The sequence below is a fragment of the Balaenoptera physalus genome (assembly GCF_965194825.1).
Source record: "Balaenoptera physalus genome assembly, chromosome: 21".
NCBI classification, from domain to species: domain Eukaryota; kingdom Metazoa; phylum Chordata; class Mammalia; order Artiodactyla; family Balaenopteridae; genus Balaenoptera; species Balaenoptera physalus.
Genome location: NC_138902.1, coordinates 34639841 through 34660257, shown reverse-complemented (window position 1 = coordinate 34660257; position 20417 = coordinate 34639841). Strand labels below are relative to the sequence as shown.

Here is a 20417-nt window from a genome sequence, read left to right as displayed (position 1 = left end):
AAAATTAAATTGGACTTTTCTTTAGAAACCATACAAGCAACAGAGGTTACAGCAAAATAGTTACAGTGATGAAACAAAGAAATTGCCAACCAAGAAACCTATATCCTGCAAAATTACCCCTTAAACATGAAAGAAAAATTAAAACTTTCTCAAAGAAAAATTGAGGGAATTTGTCACCAGTAGACCTACCTTGCAAGAAATGTTAAAAGGAATTCTCTAGAAAGAAGGGAAATACAATTGGTTAGAAACTCAGATGGATATAAAGAAAAGACAAGGTTAGGTGTTAATGATAAGGGAAACAGGAAGGCAGTCAAGGGGTGTATGGGAATTCTCTGTACTTTCTGCTTGATTTTTCTGTAAACCTAAAACTATTCAAAAAATTAAGTCTATTAGTTTAAAAATATATATGAGACTTTCTTTTATCTCTTCAAAAGATTTTTTCTCAAATAACATATTCTTGGTAATATTTTATAAGCTTGAAGGCTGTTACATAAATGAATGGCTGAATTTTTTAAGTAGAAATAAAGATCTATTTTCTGATATTTTTTTTTTTGTGGAAACCATGATGGATCTTAAATATCTAAATTTCAACTCATCCATAAGTTTAAATTTATGAAACTGGGTAGAGAATCACCCCTAGAAAGAATAAGTGGAGTTTAAGGGTTAATGTCAAATCCTGCAAGTTATTACTCATCTGCATGACATATACAATAGATTCACCTATAATAAAGCAGATGAAAAAGGTTATTCTCTTATATCACATTATGCATCTTAAATATGTTACAGAAGATTGAATTATAGTTGAAAATTTAAAAATCATGGCATTATCACTCAACTTATAAATCCAATATCATATTTTAAATGACAAAAAATCTGTATTGGTACTAAATCCACAAAGGAGAGCACTTTCACATATAACATTTGCTGTTTCCTGTCTATATCACACACGTCATCCTAATATCCACATATGTACCAGGAGGGTGATAGTTTGAGACACTGAACCTCGGAGGGGATATTAGAGTTTTCGTGTGTGTGTGTGTTTGTGTGTGTGTATTCATGTCTAAATCTTACAGGATTCACAGAATGCAAGTGCAGGGTGGAAGGCAGATTTAAATTCTGCTTATGAAGGAATTCTTGATTTGAGGACCAGACCTTGGTTTTGCTCACTAGCTCCTTAGAAACATACCATGCACTTACTAAGGGGAAAAAATCTCCTTTTGCTTTGAAAATGATCAAGACTGCTATTTTTGGTACCATGGCAAGCTTGATCCCTGGACCACCCCTCCTGATGCAGTCAGCTGCAGACCTTAGAGGAGATCCAACACATGTTTTCTCAAATGCATGATCACTATCGATAACAGGGCCAGGATGGTGGGAGAGCAGGGCAGACATTACAGGGTAGGGGTGGGGGCAGAAAGAGGGTTACATAATAAGGGAAAAAAGAATAACTCAGCACGCTTGGGATACAGGAGGGAGAGACACACATTTATCCAAGCTTCCAGGCTTCCAGATCGAGTTTACCTCTTCGTCTGCAAGTCCTTAACAACAGAGAACAAAACCCAAGATCACACACACGGAAATGACTAGTGTGTGTAGAAAATGGGCTATGAAGTCACTGTAAAAGTTACGTACATATGGTAGGCCAAAGGGTGCAAAATTTCAGTTATAAGGTGAATAACTTCTGGGGATGTAATTACAGCATATGACTATCTTAATATTACTGATCGTGTACTTGAAATTTGCTAAGAGTAGATCTTGTGTTCTCATTGCCAAAAAAAATCATAACAATGTGAAGTGATGAGTGTGTTTATTGGCTTGACTGTAGCAATAATCTCACATTATGTATATCCAATCGTCATGCTGTACACCTTAAATATATACAATTTTTATTGATCAATTATATCTCAATAAAGTTCAAAAAAAGTTCTGTACAAAGAAATTATGAGACATGATTAAGAATAACTTCGTTAATTTTATGGTTAACTGCAACGAAGAGAAAAAATTCTGCCCTGATAAACCATATAATATTAATTTCTCAAATCATCATCCGTTTGGATTTTTTTTTTAACTTTCTGTGTCAGACACAGGCTTCAGAATTACAAATTTTGATAGAATACTTAACTCAGTGATTGAAAGGAATATTATGAACTGTCCTTAGAAAGTCAAGCTATCTAGGAAAATTGTAGCCAAGAATATGTATTCAGAAATTTATCTAATGGTGTGCTCAAAATTACTTTTAGTGCAAATATGAGTTAATATTTCTTTAGCAAAAATTGTACTTATTTTATATTACAGAAAGAAACATGCTCTATTGAAGTGTCATACCAATACAGCAATGGCAAGAAACATAAGCTGTGGACGCAGTGCTTGGGAGATGAACAGTGAGTAGTAAGGCCGACTACAAGGGAAGGCGGGTGGGGACCTTGACACACAGAGAGGAGCACCATGTGCTATCAGTGTGTGTCCCTCACAGCCCACAGATTGAAGCCCTAACCCCAGGGTGATGGTACTAGGAGGAGGGGCCTTTGGGAGGTGAACGAGGCCATGAGGGTGGAGCCCCCGGGATTGGGGTTAGTGCCCTAATAAGAAGGGGAATAGACTACTGGAGCATTCCATTCACTCCCCCCCTCCCTGCCCCCACCATGTAAGGACCCATGTAAGGAAGACCTCCATCTGCAAACCAGGGAGAGACCATCACCAGACAGCAGCCCTGCTGGCACTTCGATCTCGGACTTCCAGACTTCAGAACTGTGAGAAATGAATTCCTCTTGTTTACATCCCAGTCTAGGGCATTTCATTGTGGCCGCCTGAGCTGACTAATACATTGTGTTTAAGAGAGAAGGTGTGGGAGCAGGTTCCGATGGTCCCCAGAATGAGTTTGTGTCAGCAGTGTGCTATAAAAATGCTAAGAGCAGGTGGAGACACCTTTGACGAGACAGGTAGGTTGCTGGCTAGAGACAGGAGGCATTGGCCCTTGGCTACAGAACACCTGATCTCAATTTGCAGGCCTCGTTTGCACACAGGTGTGAGATGCCCCTCCCACCAGTGGCCTGCGTGGGGTAGGTATTGGCAAGTTACAGGTTTTCTAATATTCCCACTCACATTGTTTGAGTCCTTGCTCACCATAGATGTCTTTTCCAAAACTAGATGTCTGGAACAACTTGTGTAATAGCATTGGTCTCATCATCATCTGCTTTTGTTCTAGTTATTGCTCAATGAAAGTTGTTTGCCATTAAAACATATTTCCTCTCATGTGAGAAAAGCACAATAATTACATATTAAATGAGGTCTTTTAAATATCTGCAGCTTGGGAGAAGCTACTGACAATATAATAGTATTTTAGAAAATTACATTCTCAGTTTTTCTTTCTATAAATAGCACTGAGTGTTTATAAGTATTTTGGAAGCATATCTGAATTTATATATGATACATGGGCTAAATTTTTTAAAGAAAATCTAACTGTGCTGTCCTACCATATCCAGTCTAAGACTGAGTTGAGGTCATTGGTCACTGGTAGCCAATAAATTGAGGGATATTCCTGAGGTAGAAACTAGACCTATAGATCAAAAGTGAAGTTTTTGTCACTCCAACCGAAAAAGCATTTGAAATTAAATCAGAGCATGAAGTGATTTATTTACCGGGACCCATCATGTTACTACCAAGATTAAACACTACATAATGCAAGAGCAATATGCCTTCACCAACACAGCCAGAGGCTTAGTGGAGGCATCTATGATGTCAAAGTGAGTTATCAGGGGATAGAGGTCATGGCGTGAATGTCACGTTGAGAGATTTAATAATAAACCAAGGGCTTAGGAAAAGGAATGTGCAAACTAGTACTGACTGAGGGGAAGAGAACCATATTGGACTTTGGAGAAACCGATTATTTAAGGAGGCGCTGGGAACTGAGTCTGGAAAACAGACACTGAGTCCCACACGGTTAGACATGCGCTAGACGCGGGGTGAACGGAGACCTGGGAGACCCCCTTGCTGCGTTTAAGGGATGAAGTCTCGGTGTATCTCAGACCCATGGGCAGTCACAGGTGCCCTGAGCTAAATCACACCCTCAAAGACTCCATTTCATCGTGCATTCAGACTACAGTTTGCTTTAAAAATCTTTTTGAATGTAGATTCCCAAAGAAACATTTAATATAATACATTTAGTAAGATGACATTTCAATGTCTTCCTCTAAGTAAGTAATCGTGAGTTATTGCCAAACCCTCCCTATCCTATCAGTTTCACGGGAAATAACGTCAGTCTGCCTGGCATTGGGGCTGTAGAGGGTGAGGCATGTTGTGTGTACCAACCACTGCAATGGGACATTCTGTGACAGGGTCACAGGGAGGGACAGGCAGTGTCACGGCTGGACAAGGAAGTGAGATTTATGATGGCTCGTTCCCACTTTGCTTGCCCGGTGTCGCTAATGTTTCAGTTCTCCCAGGGAAACCATGCATTGGCGGTCTCTCAGCTGTAAACAGGAAACTAATAATAAACTGTGACTCCAATGGTCCATTAGCAGTGTTTGTATCCTAGGCTTCTTTCATAACGTCGTACTGTTATTTATTAAGTGTCAGAGCCAGAGCTAAACTTGACAATAAATGCAGTATCAGTAACCAGGTCACCAACCTAACACCTAACAGAATTCAGTGCTTGTGGTAAAAGAAGAACGATGGCCGATTCAAATAGAATCTGCTCTTGAAATAAATGAGCTTTAGTTAAAAAAAAAAAAAAAAAAAAAAATTGAATAGGTTTCTTGGCAAACAATGACTTAGAAAATGCAGTATTATAAAAAAAACCACTTGGATTGAATTGGATTTTTCTGCTTTATATGGAAATTTGCATTACTTTATATGAATATTTCAAGGCAGCTTCTTAAAATATTAAATTTTACTGCATAAACTAAGAAGAAAATAGGAAAGGACCACAAAGGCATTTCATTTAGTCCTCTCCTCTAGTTTAGAAATGAATCACATAAAACACGTTTTTTAGAAAAAAAATAAACCCAATGTATTCGAATCAGGCTGTAAGAGAACTAGATCAGCCAACTACTAAGATATTTCTAAAGATCCACTTTTACCCTCTATGGTCAGGATTTAGGGTCATGAGTAACTGAGTAAGCAAAGCATCCTTGGGAGGGAGGGGAGGCAGCCCAGGGGACTCGGGGCAGCCCCAGGAGAGAGGGGGCCCTGGTCTCCCCAGACAGCTCCAGGGGGAATGAGCAAAGGGCAAGCTTGTACATGCTGGCTCTTCAGATCAAGTGCACTTCAGCTGAAGATTCTAAATTTGTCAGAATAACTGGAAACCAGCTGAGATGGTTTCTATAGATGATATATAGAAAACAGAGAAACATGAAAATTGAAGATTGACATAAACAACTAGGACACACGTTCCCGTGTCCCAAGTTCCCTGTTATTTCTCAGCCCCTTTTCTGTTTGATGTTTACAGCAGCCCGAATCTTAACTGACAGTATTGTAGAATCTAGAATCCAGAATCATAATTTACAGTCTTCTAAATGACCTCAGGCCGGCTTTTAAACCGTCTCTACACTGAAACATGGAGTATCTGATGTCCCGATACTTCACATAGTTATGTTCAGTGTGGATCAAATCATCAGTTCTATTTGGGAAAGAAGTTATGTTCTGTCCCTTTACGAGGTACTCAGGGGCTCCTGTCCTGAGCACAGGGGGGGAAAAAAACAGATAAACGGTACTTAGGAGACAGTACAAAGGAGCAGGGAAGCTGGTGGGAACAGGGAATCAGGAAATCTTAAAGAGCAGTTGGGTTTTTTTCCCTAGACTTAATGAGGTATAATTGGCAAATAACAACTGTATATATTTAAATTGTACAACCTGATGTTTTGATATATGGATATATTATGAAATAATCACCACAATCAATTTAAAATAGTCAAACTCATGGAGAGCAGAATGGCGGTCCCTGTGGGAGTGGGGCGGGGGAGTGGGAATCCAGAGATGCCGGTCAAAGGGCACAAACCCTCAGTTACTCGAGATGGGAGGGGAGTGGGTTCCGGAGGTCTAACGCGCAGCAGTGTGACAAGGCTGATAAAACTGTATCCTATACAGGAAATTTGCTAAGGGGGAGATCTGAGTGTTCTTACCACTAAAACCAACCAAACCTCAGTTGGCATCTGGGCAGGTCCTCGAGGGATGGGCGGGGCCCGCATGAGTACGCGGCCTCTCCGGGTGGAGTCGCACGTGTGGTGTCCTGGGTGGAGGGTTACACAGCCCTCCGCTGGCTCTGGGTGGACACAGGCTCCTCGAGCTGCTGGGACCACCTCACATAGGTCTTTGTAAGCGTTTTAAAAAGCGTGGGCTTGACTTGGTTTCCATGGAAGGCACTTAGGCATGAAAGGACACCATCAGACTTGTGCTGGAAAAGAAGCGCCGTGCACTGTTGTAATGCAAGATGTTAGTAACAGGGGTGACTGTGAGGGGAGAGGGAGGGGCCGCGGGGGAACTCTGTTACTTTCCACTCAATATTTCTGTAAACGTAAAACTACTCTAAAAATTACTGTTTTTTAAAATGTGTATGAGGAGGGCGGATGATGGTATTTGGAAAACATCAGCAATTAAGGACTGGATGGAGAAGGAAGAGGTAATTTTTTTTTTTTTAAGAAAAAAGGAATAAATACTAAGCTGCAGAGCTGGCCGTCACGCCCGATGTGAGCTCATTGTTGCATCAGTAATTTCCTGGGTGATGCTCCCGGCATCCTCAGTCCTGTAAGATGAAGGCGTTTCTAGTATCTGTGAACGTATTTAGCTGAACCCTATGAAGTTGCCATTTCACAGCTGCACACCAGCAAATCCATATCTTTCTAACACACGCACACGCACATGGCATTTCCTGCCTCTCCATCTCCTCTCCAGTGAGTGAGTCTTCCCTCACAGTCACCACGGTGCCCACTCACTCCATCCTCCTGCCCCTTGAACCGGACGGCTTGCTGCTGCCTCGGGACTTTCCGGAAGCTTCCACGGCTGCCTACTGATCTCAAACAACCCCCGCCCTGCAGCCCCGCCGACCCACAGCTCTCTCTTACCTGCTGCAGTGCTTCATCCTTTCTCCGTAATAACCACTACTCTCTGAAGACTGTGCTCTCGTGGCTTGTTTATGGGCCATCTCCCTTGTGACTGCTTTTTCTTTTTTTTCATCGCTGTGACTGGTAAAATGTAGGTTCTCATTTTCCTGTTGAAAGAAGAAATGACAAATATCGTGTATGGCAACGTTCTGTGGTCTCACATTAGTTTTTTCATCGTTTTTCATTTTCAGAACAGTAGAGCTTTGGAGCTAGATGGAATCATAGTGATCGTTAGATTGACGTATGAGAAAACGGAGGCCCACAGATGTTACTCCTTGTTGAAGATCAGAGAACAGATGTGTGACCGGCAGCCCAAAACTTTCTCTACTGATCCCTTTAATTTTTTATAGCTGTTTGCCACAAGCATTTAAGGGGGCATTACACCACAGTAATGTTAACCTCATTTTTAACTGAGTTGACAAGTTCTTTTAGAAAATCACTCAGCGATCACTTGCCCAAAATGTAAATAGTTATCTCAGTTCTTATGATCTGAGTCCCAACATCTGTATGAAATTCCACGAGCTTTCTAAAACGTTATTTAAGAGGATTTCTATGTCATTTTTAAAACATCAGCAATGACCATGGAAGACCGTGTATATGTGTGTGTACATGTGTGTGTGTGTACGCGTGTGTATGTGTATGTACATGTGTACCTGTGTGTGTGCATGTGTACGTGTGTGTATGTGTACGTGTGTGTGTGTGCATGAATTTATAAAATCTCCTTCCCTTACAGCATAATTCCCTTCAGTGTATTAGAGCAGATGCCTGGAACAGCAAACAACTAAATAGATTTTATTAAATTAGAACATAAATCAATGAATGTGTGAACCCTTAACAAGAGAAGCTTTGATGTGTGAATCAGCTTTAACCATGAGAAGCAGCCTCAGCGTGGGCAATGCATGATTTTATAGCTTCCGTCATTTATGTTTAAGTTCTTCTGTGAAGAGTTACTAGCTGTGTGACCTTGGGCAAGTAACTAAACATCTCTGAATCTCAGAACAGATGTATGACTGGCAGCCCAAAACTTTGGGCTATTTTGGGATAAAACTATGTACCTATTTTGAAAGTTTGAAGTTAAGATTAGTGATAAAGTGAAAGGGATTTGGCCATACATACTGTCAATAAATAGTGTTATTTGTGACTGTTCTTGTTTATAACTTTCTTGGTTGTAGGTTCTTCCCTTTCATCACTTTAAGGATATCATGCCACTCCCTTCTGGCTTGTAGAGTTTCTGCTGAGAAATCAGCTGTTAACCTTATGGGGGTTCCCTTGTATGTTATTTGTCGTTTTTCCCTTGCTGCTTTCAATAATTTTCTTTGTCTTTAAGTTTTGCCAATTTGATTGCTATGTGTCTCGGTGTGTTTCTCCTTGGGTTTATCCTGTATGGGACTCGCTGAGCTTCCTGGACTTGAGTGGCTATTTCCTTTCCCACGTTAGGGAAGTTTTCGACTATAATCTCTTCAAATATTTTCTCTGGTCCTTTCTCTCTCTCTCTTCTCCTTCTGGGACCCCTATAATGCGAATGTTGTTCCATTTAATGTTGTCCCAGAGGTCTCTTAGGCTATCTTCATTTCTTTTCATTCTTTTTTCTTTATTCTGTTCCGCAGCAGTGAATTCCACCATTCTGTCTTCCAGGTCACTTATCCGTTCTTCTGCCTCAGTTATTCTGCTTTTGATTCCTTCTAGTGTAGTTTTCATTTCAGTTATTGTATTGGTCATCTCTGTTTGTTTGTTCTTTAATTCTTCTAGGTCTTTGTTAATCATTTCTTGCATCTTCTCAATCTTTGCCTCCATTTTTATTCCGAGGTCCTGGATCATCTTCACTATCATTATTCTGAATCCTTTTTCTGGAAGGTTGCCTATCTCCACTTCATTTAGTTGTTTTTCTGGGGGTTAATCTTGTGCCTTCATCTGGTACATAGTCCTCTGCCTTTTCATCTTGTCTGTCTTTCTGTGAATGTGGTTTTTGTTCCACAGGCTGCAGGATTGTAGTTCTTCTTGCTTCTGCTGTCTGCCCTCTGGTGGATGAGGCTATCTAAGAGGCTGCTAGTGTTGGAGGGTCTCCTGCAGAGGCGGGCAGTGGCTGTGGCTCACTGTGGGGACAAGGACATGGGCAGCAGAAGTTCTCAAAAAAATCTTAATTGTAAACTCTGATAAAAATTTTTACTTCATCTTGTTCTACTTTTTTTGCAGAAAGATAAGAGCACAATGTTAGTACACTGATTTCTAAGTATTTATTTCTCTATAAATTATTCCAGGTAAATGCATTATAATTGTGCTTCTACCAATGGAATCTTACTTGAATAAACATTTTTAAACAAATCATATATCAAGAATTCATTTGTCAAAATATTTGAACTGCAGGTATAATTTTAAAAAACAGAATATATATTTTGGATTTTATATTTCTATAAAATATAAAATATATTTTATATATATATATATTTTGCTGGTTGTAATATATATAATATATTTTATATTTCTATAAAATAGTTCAAAAATATTCATTAGAGTATGCTATATAAATAGGCTGGCTTATGTTAAGCAGTAATTTTAAAACTTTTTCCATTTATTTTTCCTCATCTTCAACCACGTTCATAATCTCTAATTTTAAAAATATTGATTCTAGTAAAACATCTTTCACAGGCAAATAATCACTGGGAAAAAATCATTGTAAAAAAACCAGTTTAATCAGTATAACAACAACAACAAAACAAAACAGAAGAACTCTAAATCTCCACTGGAGACCTCTGAGACAGTGTCCATGGAACCAGTTTGAAAATTCCTTCTCTAGAGGACTTAAGAACTTTTTGATAGCTATTTTCATGAGAAAAGGATGAAGAATTGAAAAACATAAAGTTGAGAGAGTCACACCCCTAGTTTATGGAAATAACAACTCTCTAGCATCAAAAATATAAATTTGTGAGGAAATAGAACGTGTCTCACAACCACCCTTTCAGGAACTGAGTACAGCCAGGTACAGGCTTTTAGGTCAGCTCTAGGTCTGGGAGCAGCTCTACCTGAGTCATCACAGGACAGAGTCAGAACCCCATGAGTCAAACCCACAGCCCCTGGACCACGGGAATTTTGCAGGAATTAAGTGCCAGATACCCACTCAAGTCCGTGCTCCTGGCCATCCCCGAAGGCCTCCCATGTCCATCAGGGTGAGCGTGCTGTATGGAAGGCAGGTACCCACACGCTCTGGGCCTTGTGCTGCCCCGTGCCCGCCGGGCAGAGCGGGGTCTTCCCTGCGCAGGGGATGGAAGGGGTTGGGGCCTGAGTCCACCTCACTGGGAGCTGAGCCCCAGGGCCGCTTCCTGCAGTGTCGTCAGGCCCTGAGTGCACGTGGCGGAGTGCCCACGGGGAGACCCCGGGAGCCCCCCTCCCTCAAAATCGAAACCCAGAAGCCACATGGCAGCTGGGGGACTGCAGAGCCCGTGCCCCCATCAAAGGTCTCCTCCACGCGGAGACCATACCTCCTGCCGCCTTAGAGCACGTCTGATGGGTCTGCGAAGAGAGCACGTCGGCGATTTCAGCGCGTTCTACGCTCGCTGACCATGTGGCTGCTGCATCTCCAGGTATCTTCCTCTTTACCAAAGCAATTCAGCACATCACGCGCACATTTTACAAAGCTCCTGGCTCAGCAAGTGCATTTCTCTACCCTACTGAGCAGAGAGAGAATTAAACACACACACACACACACACACAGTTTCCTCTCACTTAGCGGGGACAGCAGTGGCTTAGCTGCTACCTCCAGGGCACGGGTGATTTTTCAATATGAATTTCAGGGTCTTTGAAGTCTGAGCTACTGTGATTCTAGATTGAATATAACCCACTTATATCATGGTCGCTAAATGCTGGTTGTAATATATCTCATCGCAATTGACAGTGATGTTTCAAATAAAGGTCAATGCATACAAAGTGCCTAGAATTCATAGCAAAGCTGCAGTGTGAAGAGTTTCTGTAAGGCTGTGGCCTAATTATCTTTAAGTTTCTGCTCAGAGAGACGCACATACTGACTCCTTTTCACTAGTTTCTATCCAATATATAAATTGGGTGAGGAGTGGTTTCCATTACTTTCAAAAAAGAGGAAAACATCATTTGATTTTCTGGGTAAGTTTCTAACTATGTTTTTGATCAATAACTCCATCATCCCTGAGATGGAAATATTACAACCCAACTGTTTGTAATTTACCTAAGGGTCTATGAAAATCCTAGATTGACAACTTTTTTGGACCCAGGCATGTAGAAGTATGTTTTTCTCTCTAAAACAAAGCATTATTGTCACAGGCTTAATATTTTTTCTCAAACTAATCAGTTTTTGACGCTAAAAATTTTTGCGCCATTCAAGTCCCAATGCACCAATACTGCAGAAATTGCAAACAAAATACCTAGAAATTCCAGGTTCCATACTGAAAAAATCTAAGCACCATTTTCCTCCACTAAACATGGAAAAAGAGATCAGTGGTTCACAGAAGTGTTGAGTTCACATCAGGTAATAATCTCAGCACGTTTCGGTCATTTTCTTATTGAATATCAGTTTCCCAAAGGAAAAGGAAATGGATTATTTTGGACATAAGATCTGTTTTCTAAGGGAAGTACTAATTAATCCAGCAAAACCGCAAGTACTATAATGAAAATCAATGAAAGCTCTCTAAACGCTGGTGACTCAGGGATTGGATTTGTCCAGTATTTCTTTGTGACACTGAATGGCCTTTCCACTCATGGTCCATAATCAATAATAAACCCTATTACTTATTTATAAACTCACAGTGTGAGATTTCAACCTTCATATGTGTTTTATGGAAGCACTTTAGAAGTGGCCTATTTATTTGTAGATTATGAAAAGATTACCTTAATGTCTACACTTAAGTGTGAATATGGAATATTTGTTTGCTAAACTGAAGCTTTTTTTAAAAAATTCTGAATAGCGACAGTATCTTAATGTAGCTAAATCTGCTCTGAGGATAACACTGTTGATTCATTCAGGTAACAGTTACAGAATACCTACGATTTGCCAGGCACTGTATATTGGGTATCCAAAAAATTAATAAGCTGTGGTTTCTTAATTGTAGACTAATTAGAGAAGGAGAAAGTAAGCAATGATGACTGTATCATAAAGTTTTTGGAAAAATCTACGTAAAAGAGGTTGTGGGAACAATCACCAGACTTAGGGGTGATGAAGGAGGACTAGGAAGAAGGGGTGTAGCACGCGTTGTGTGTGTCTGCGGTTTTAAAGCACAAGTAAAACAAACATCTGTGAACCCACCACTCAACGCAAGAACCAGAAGCCACCAGCACAATTCTTTTTAAACTTTTGTTGGAGTATAGTTGATTTACAATATGTTATGTTACTTTCTGCCGTACAGCAAAGTGATTCAGTTATACATATACATATATCCACTCTTTTTTAGATTCTTTTTCCATATAGCTCATTACAGAGTATTGAGTAGTGTTCCCTGTGCTACACAGCACGTACTTATTAGATATCTATTTTATATATAGTAGTGTGTATATGTCAATCCCAATCTCCCATTTATCCATTCCCTCTCCCCCCTCTGCTAATCGTTAGATTGTTTTCTACATCTTTACTTCTGTTTCGTAAGTAAGTTCATTGGTATAAATTCCATTTTTTTATATTCCACATATAAGCAATATCATGTGACATTTGTCCTCTGTCCTCTGTCTGACTTACTTAGTAATCTCTAGGTCCATCTGTGTTACTGCAAATGGCATTATTTCATCCTTTTTTATGGCTGAGTAATATTCCATTGTACTATCTATCTATATATATATATATATATATATATATATATATATATATATATATATATATATACCACATCTCCTTTAACTCTGGGATCCTCAGTAATTTCACACCATATTTTTTTTCTCCTAATGCAAGTAGTCCAGTTTCTAGAAGTTCTCCAAATCATGGTTCAGGGACCCGGGCTTTCTCCATCATGTGACTTTGTCATTTTCAACCTGTGGTTCCTAATATCGTAATAATGGGGTTTGCCTTTACTCCAGAAAGTGGAGCAAGACTCTTGTGGAAAAAAAAGCCTCTCTTCCCGATTCTTGATCTCTTTCCATGCGTTGTTTCATTTGTTTTGCTAATATTTTCATTCAGATTTTTTTAAGGTTGGTGAATGGGCCAAGAATTTTATTTAGATTTTCCAATAATGTATATGTAAAGACGAAGGAACTGTAGTGACTAAAACAATTTTGAAAAAGGAGAATAAAATGGGAGGGGAATCTACCTATCTGATTTCAAGCCTTATTATACAGCTACAGTGATCACGACAGTGATATCTGTGAAGGAATAGACACACAGATCAACAGAACAGAATAGAGAGGTCAGAAATATATCCACGCAAATATGCCAAACTGATTTTCCACTGACACACAAAAGCAGTTTAATGGAGGCAAGACAACATTTTCAGTAAATGATGCTGGAGTAATTGGACATCTATAAAATATGTATGTGTATATTGACCTAAGTCTCACAGCTTATTCAAGAATTAACTCAAAATGGATATAAATGTAAAATGCCACACTATAAAACTTACAGGAAAAAGCACCTTCAGGATCTAGGATTAGGTTAAAAAGTCTTTAGACTTGACACCGAAAGCCCAATCCATAAAAGGAAAATGTGATAACCTGAACTTCATTAAAATTAAAAATGTTTTTCTCTGGGAAAGACCCTGTTAAGAGAATGAAAAGACAAGTTACAAAGTGGGAGAATGTATTTATAAGCCATGTATCTGACCCAAAACTAGTATACAGAATACAGAAAGAACTCTCAAACTTCAACAGTAAGAAAAACAACTACTGTTGATACACGCATATTTTAGGATACAGTCATTGATTTCATACCATACATGTTAAAAAAAAAAAAGCATTTTCATTAGGGAAAAAAAGCCATGGCTCCTAGAGATATAAATAATCAACCTGTAAGAAGATTATGTTTTTAAAAATCTCCTTTAGCTTTATGCTTTTTATTCTATATACATTACACTCCGATGAAGCACTGAACAAAAATCTACATCATTTTTAGTCTGGAAAAGCTGTCAAAACCTACCCTACCTGATCCCCTGCACTGTTCCGGATATCAACAACCCAGTGGGCTCTCTCTGTGGGCTCTGCCTACATGTGGTTGAATTCCCAAGGCGATGGCAGCTCTCTGAGTAGTTGATTCAGTGTACAGGGAAAATAACAAAAAATTCTTCTGATTCGATCTAAGGTTATATTTATTTTGTGGAAGGCGCATGAAAGAGCATGTCTTATCAACGCACAATATTCTTGCACAAGATTTTAGCCCAAGGGACCTGTGAAAATAAATGTCTTGAGGGGAACGTTTAATTCAGAACATAATACTCCAAGCGTATCATCCTTCATGCTAAAACAGAGGAAATAAACTAAGGAGAAACGCACGTCTGTGCAGGGTGCGAAGGGGGTGTTCCACCCGGCCCTCTGTGAAGACTTTTGCTCCAGCACAGGTGGAAACAGCCACAGTGTGAACCTGTGTCCCCCAGGTTCAAAAACCCACGTTCATCACTCTGAGAGGAAAATCGCACAGTGTGACTATTTGCCTAGGAGGTATGATTTGTCCACAGTCAACATCATTTCTGCTCTTCATTCATTTTCAGAAAATGCATGAGCTCTCCTGACAGCCGGGCTTCAGGACATCTGCACATCTGTAACTAGAGAAAGAAGTCACGGCAGCCCCAGCCCCGGTTCTTGTGCAGTACGGTGCTACTCACCCCCTGCCCCGTGCCGTCAGCAGAGTGGACCAGGGCGAGCTCATCCAATCCGTCCACGTTAGGCACATTCCAGCCCCACTGAACCCAAATGCGGCATCTCTCGTGTGCCAATGAGCCCATGAACGTGGCGCCCCCTCAGCTTGGAAGGCACCCCACACACACACCATCCATCTGCTTCATTATTCACTGACCAGCAAGATGATGGAGCCCCCAGGCATGTCCTGCATCACCGAACACCTCTCACTGCAGAGGAATTGATTTCCTGCCTCTTCCCTCCTCCTTAAATGAAAGCCTTCTGAGGACAGATATTAATGTCAAATTCATTAAACAAAAGATAAATATTGAAGCGTTCAACTATGATGTAGTGTGACTAGTGCTTTCTGAGCAGAAACTGCCAAAAGCATTAGATATACTTAACAAATTATTGTTGAAATAATTGCACCAAAGACTGATATAAAGACAATAAAGAAGAGCATATGTAAACAGAGAATTATATTTCGTCCAAACTTTCCTCATAATCCGGAGTGCAGTTTTTTTCATACAAAATTGCCTTCAACTTTCATTTTCTTGTCAAACTGAGAGCGAAATATTTTTAATTAAATTTGAATTTAAAATCGAAATACAGGCATGTTGTGTATTATTAATAATATAACTCCCCCAAAGAAAATATCACATATTTCCTATACATACACACACACTGAGCCATAAAATATTTCTCATTAGTATGTGTGAATATCCAGGCCATGTGTCTATATGAGCGTCACGAGTATGTGTATCTATCTCACAGGCTCACAGAGAGACCACAGAATGTAACAGTGGACCAACTGGTTCTGGAGGCATAAAGTCTGGAGTTGAATTGCAGTTTCATTATTTCTCAGTGATAAAACCTTTCTGAGCATGATTTACCACCTGAAAAAAATGGGCACAATCTTTACTGCCTATCTTACAGTATTGCAAAATTTTTTGAAAAGATAATGTATGTAAATGTTTTTTTGCAAATTATTCCACTGGAATCATATCATATTGTCACTGTAGTTATTGGTGAATGAAGCACCTTTTCAAACTTTATTCAATTTCTCTCTCCCTCATACTTAATTCTAACTTAGTTTAGTCCTTTTATGCTGTCATTGCGTAAGTGATCAAATCTTTCCTTGACTTTGAATAATACGGTGAGTCATTTATACAAACGCTTGTGAGATTCATCACCGACGTGGCTCATAAATAATTTTTGCCTTACAGTCCATCTGTCTAGTCATTATCTATTGACAAATTAAAACATCACAGGCCAATTTAGCACTTAGTAAATGACCCAAAGCCTCATCATTAACCTTGAATGAGAATGGTGTAACTTTTTCTATAGAAATGTTAGGAATATCTAGACCCATTGTTCTTATTTTATTAGCTCATTAATAAAGCTTGGGGAAACAGTTGCTTTAAAGCATCTTATAAGTGTATTTTACAGTAGCATTAAGAGGGCACTACAGGGACTTCCCTGGTGGTGCAGTGGTTAAGAATCCGCCTGCCAATGCAGGGGACACAGGTTTGATTACTGGTCCAGGAAGATCCCACATGCCACAGAACAACTAAGCCCGTGCGCCACAGCTACTGAGCCTGCGCTCTAGAACCCACGAGCCACAACTACTGAGCCCGCAAGTCACAACTACTGAAGCCCGTGCACCTAGAGCCCGTGCTCTGCAACAAGAGAAGCCACTGCAATGAGAAGCCTGCGCACCACAATGAAGAGTAGCCCCCGCTCTCCACAACTAGAGAAAGCCCGTGCGCAGCAACAAAGACCCAACGCAGCCAAAAAATAAAATAATTAAATAAATAAATTAAAAATCTCATTTCTACCTCTACCCTATTTAGTTCGCAATTCCAGTAAGATTTCAAAAATACCCTGTATCTTTTCTTTACTCTCCGTTCAACTCATGGACGTTGTCCTCAGCATCGCCTTCCAGGGCCTCTGATGACGTTTGCGTTATAGCTGCCGTGTGATTCATTCCCAAGAGTTCCCATGCGTTCCCCAACTGTTCACTTTTATGCCGTTGATTCTTGTCTCGTGGGTGCAATACTTTCCCTTATTTCTCTGACAATGTTAATTCTAGTTCTTGGAGTCGTCCTGTTTCCTTGGAGTTCCAGCTTTAGTTGTTTTGTGTTTCTGTTACTTAGTGTACCCTTTTGTGTCGTAAGTGTCTGGTAACCCTTAGTGCTCGGTTTATACTTAAGAATGAGACTTTAACCATGTCATTAAAAGCTTTGTGGGCCCCAGTAAGTCTTTTGACTGGGGGAACCTCACTTTTCAGGTAAACTGGATTTTTGTTAGGGAATCTCTGTATCAGTATTATAGGATTTTTTTCTCTATCTGCATCCACTTTCAGTACTTCTCCTGGGTGACAGTATCTCACTGGAGATTTGCTGGTGAAAGGGCTGCACGAGGGTGATTCCCATTGCAAGTTTACAGATGTTGAACCCATCCGCCTGGTCCCCATCTCTTGACCCCCTCTTCCCTCCACTGGCCTGGCCTGGAGAGCCTGTCTGTTTTCATTTCCTAAGAAGAGGAACCCACCATCTCTTGCGTGTGCTGCACATGAAATGGGACATCAGGGACGGAGCCTCCTGGCAGCATGAGGTGGGGGAGGGATCGGGTCCTCACTCCCTTTCAGTCACTCTCAACCGCTTCTGCAGGGCTGGACAGCCCCCAGGGACCCTTCTGACAGCATGATTAGGAGTCCAGGTTCAGCTAGGCCGGCTAACACTCCTCCATCCATTTCTAATCTTGCGGGAACATAGGCGCCTCTTTGGTCCACTGTTCTCCCTACCTAGTTGCTGTTGTCATCCTTTATACTATTATTTTATTTTTTGGCATTTTGGGAAGACAGATGATTAAATGTATAATTTAATTGGAATATCCTGAAATGTCAAATTTAGATTAAGAAATGGCATGATACCGAATTTGGGTGGTAAGCACACCACACACACCAAGACACACACACACGCACCCCACACACACGCACACAATGCCGTCCTTTATTTTCTACTTTTTCTGTTCTTAGATGTTCAGTTATTAATGGCAATATGTCAATTTTTTCTACCATATCTTTTTTTTAGTAACTCGTGTGAAAAGTGACGTATTGTAAGTAACACAGGGTAAAACAAAAGAAAAGTCTTATGCAATTATATAGATAGTTACCAAAGTGAGAAGTTAGATTGATTTTCGGATTGCATTTCTAGGCTAAGCCAATAGACAGACTCCCAAAATCATCAGGACAGCATTCTGGAGATGATGGATCAAAATTCTTAAACACTTAAGGCTTAACGGAGCTCAAGAGGAAATGACATGAGCAGCTGAGAGAAGCATCTTTACCATCAGAGGAGCAATAATTTTACAGTTCTGCAGTTTATGAGGGTGTCCTCATGAAGCAGTGATCTGATGGCAAAATACATGTCGTTGCCACCTTGCTTTACGAGAACAATGCTGAGGTACGAGAACAATGCTGAGGTACGAAAACTAAGGCTGTTTGGCTTAATTAGCGATGTTCAGCACCCATGGCCTCATTTCCCCAACAGCACACGAGGGCAGCTGCCTGCTCCCTTAGGTCGTGAGGTCACATCACGTGCTTAGTCCATTGTGTGGAATTCCGCTGCCCAGAGGACGCTGGAGAGAGAGCCCAGGAGCCAGAGAGGGTGGTGCTGCTGAGCCAACACCGACCTGGAAGGCCTTTGAGGAGCCAAAGAATAGACACTGCCACCAAGGATGCACGATCAAGTCAGCGCTCAACATTCACCAGGATAGAGAGAAAGAGGTAACAGAAGGGTTACCTGATACGCCTTAGTTCTTAGTTAGGATTCCCCTGAGAGGAACAGAACACACACACACACACACACACACACACACACACACACCCCTTATTTATGGAGAATGTGATGATTATTTTTAATTTTGTTTCTTGCATTTTTTTCTGTTTCCTACCATTTTTTTCCTTTTGATTGTAGTCTTTCCCCTTCATGTTAAAAAATTACTACTTTGCTGGAGATTATCTCAGACAATAAAACAAAAGTAAGAAATGTTCAATTTTATCCTTTGGTAGAACGTATAGAGTACTATCACAATTTTAGGGAATTGTTAAAAAATTGACATAATATATATTTTCATTGTTTTTAGATTATAACTCCATTTATCTATGCTCTTTATAGCTTTGTAAGTAATTACATTTCCATAAAAGTTTACACACTTACATTTTAAATCCAACAAATTAGTATTATGAATACAATTATTTTTTACACAACTGTGCATATCTTACCTTCTGTGTTAAATGTAATTGTACCAAGCAAAAGCTGGTTAGAGAAAACATTATGGATATTTCAGAGGGAGGGCATCTAAGGGTTAGAGTTTAAGGAATTGACTCATGTGACTGTGGGGCCTGGCATGTCTGTGAGGCCTGTGGGAGTCTGGAAATTTAGGCAAGAATTGATGTTGTCCTCTTGGGTCTGATCTTTGCAGGGTTGCAGACTGGAAACTCAGGCAAGGTTTCTATTTCATGGTCTGGAGGCAGAATCCCTTCCTCAGGAAATCTCAGTCCTTGCTCTTAAGGCCGAGTAGATGAGGCCCACCCATATCATGGAGGTTAATCTGATTAGACAAGGCCCACCCATATCATGGAGGCTAATCTGCTCTACTCAAAGTCTACTGATGTAAATGTTACCTTATTTAAAAAAATACCTTCACAATGATATCTGGACTAGTGTTTGAACAAACCACTGGACCCCATGGCCCAGCCAAACTGACACATAAAATTAGCCATCACACCTCTAAAAAGAGTTCTGTGTCTGCTCTCACATGAGGTGATTTTTCTGTTGGGTTGCCCCTTCCTTTGGAAGATGCAGAATTTATTTGTCATGACCACATGGACCTTTAAGTCAAATGAAGTCTGCAGTGTCTTCAAATCCAGCACTTGTTAAGTGAAATGTGCTCTAAATCATCTTGTAGCAAGGTAGAGTTCTTATTTTAATTGGATTCACGTGTCTACATTAAAGTAGATAAACTTACTATTAAATTATCCTCTCCCTCAGAGACAAAAAGAAAGGAAAATAGAAGGATAAACACATACCTAGGTAAGAAAAGAATGGGATGGGATCTGGTTTCAAGGAAACACTTCTGGCTTCGAATCCCTGCAAACAACCCAGCTTCTAGCAGAGATTTTGAAGCTCACTTTCTGCACAGTCAAATCACATAATTTGTTTGTATCTCAGATCCCTAAGCGTAGAAAATAGCTTGCTTTCTTTTCTTGCCAAATTCCCAAAAATACATAGAGAAATCCTCCAACAACTTCAAAGATCCTGGAGCAAGATGGGAAGGATAAACAATGAGATGGTAAGCCCCTTTGGAAATTCACATCCAAAGTGTTGATTGACCTTGTATGCACAGAGGAAAGAATTATGCCCTTATTACAAAGCAGCTTATTTTATGGTTCCTTGTCCAGTGTGAGGGAATTAGGTTCTGACTTGCCTTTATATTGCCTATCAGTGAAATACATAAGAAACTCCTTACTTAACCATA

The 20417-nt window shown here is 40.2% G+C and overlaps 1 long non-coding RNA gene across 3 annotated transcripts in view; it reads left to right on the top strand.

Annotated features, from left to right (window-relative positions):
• LOC309651368 overlaps positions 1–20417 on the top strand; it is a 334574-nt gene that overhangs the window by 287171 nt on the left and 26986 nt on the right. Inside the window, exons 5-6 of one of the 3 annotated variants that reach the window (XR_014258073.1) lie at positions 2296–2381; positions 2650–2750. This is a non-coding gene — a long non-coding RNA (uncharacterized lncRNA). Of the gene's footprint in view, positions 1–2295; positions 4117–20417 lie in introns of those variants that run through there. The other 2 variants (XR_014258074.1, XR_014258075.1) reach the window with 2 other exon arrangements.